This window comes from Saccopteryx bilineata, chromosome 5 (genome assembly GCF_036850765.1).
Source record: "Saccopteryx bilineata isolate mSacBil1 chromosome 5, mSacBil1_pri_phased_curated, whole genome shotgun sequence".
In the NCBI taxonomy this organism is placed as follows: Eukaryota; Metazoa; Chordata; class Mammalia; order Chiroptera; family Emballonuridae; genus Saccopteryx; species Saccopteryx bilineata.
The window spans coordinates 28,864,532-28,865,394 of NC_089494.1; the positions used below are offsets into that span (position 1 = coordinate 28,864,532).

Consider the following 863-nt stretch of genomic DNA (forward strand, 5'->3'; position numbering starts at 1 on the left):
AGACAGTCAGACAGACTCCCGCATGCGCCCGACCGGGATCCACCCGGCACACCCACCAGGGGCGAAGCTCTGCCCACCAGGGGGCAATGCTCTGCCCATTCTGGGCGTCGCCATGTTGCGACCAGAGCCACTCTAGCGCCTGAGGCAGAGGCCACAGAGCCATCCCCAGTGCCCGGGCCATCTTTGCTCCTATGGAGCCTTGGCTGCGGGAGGGGAAGGGAGAGACAGAGAGGAAAGTGCGGCGGAGGGGTGGAGAAGCAAATGAGCGCTTCTCCTGTGTGCCCTGGCCGGGAATCGAACCCGGGTCCTCCGCACGTTAGGCCGATGCTCTACCGCTGAGCCAACCGGCCAGGGCCGGGATCACTAGCTTTTAAAAGCTTCCAAGTGGTTCCATTGAGCACCCAGGGTGGAACCTCTGCGTAATCTATTTGGAGAAGAAGCCAGTGGTCTCAGTGCCCTTTGGAGACACCCATTTGGCGGCGCCCTCTCCCTGTGGGGCTCTGCACTGGCCATGGCTCATCCGGCTGCTCACCAGGGCCTGGAACTCAGGCCCCGTGTCCTTCCCAATGCTGCTCTTTATGCCGCTGACCTCAGGGGAGGAGTGAGGTGAAAGGGCCCGTAGTGCTCTACTGACCCGCGCCTGAATCTCCCCTCAACAGTACCACGCAGGCTGGAAGAGAATAATAGGCTTTCTGGAAGATTGGAGGTCATGAAAGGAATTGCAGAGCAAAAGAAAAAAAAAAATGCAAACCATGCACCAGATGTGACTGCTCTCACAGTCCAGAAAAAGAACCATCGCCACCAAACAAATCTGAGTGTAGACCCAGAGCCCTGTCTTCCACCTCTTTCCTCCCCCAGGGGGT

General features: G+C 58.9%; 1 non-coding gene across 1 annotated transcript; it reads right to left on the reverse strand.

The window, feature by feature from the left end:
* Positions 1-279: 279 nt before the first annotated feature.
* On the reverse strand, positions 280-355 carry TRNAV-AAC (transfer RNA valine (anticodon AAC)). The gene has a single exon. It is a non-coding gene; the product is annotated as a tRNA-Val (tRNA).
* Between the last annotated feature and the right edge of the window lie 508 nt (positions 356-863).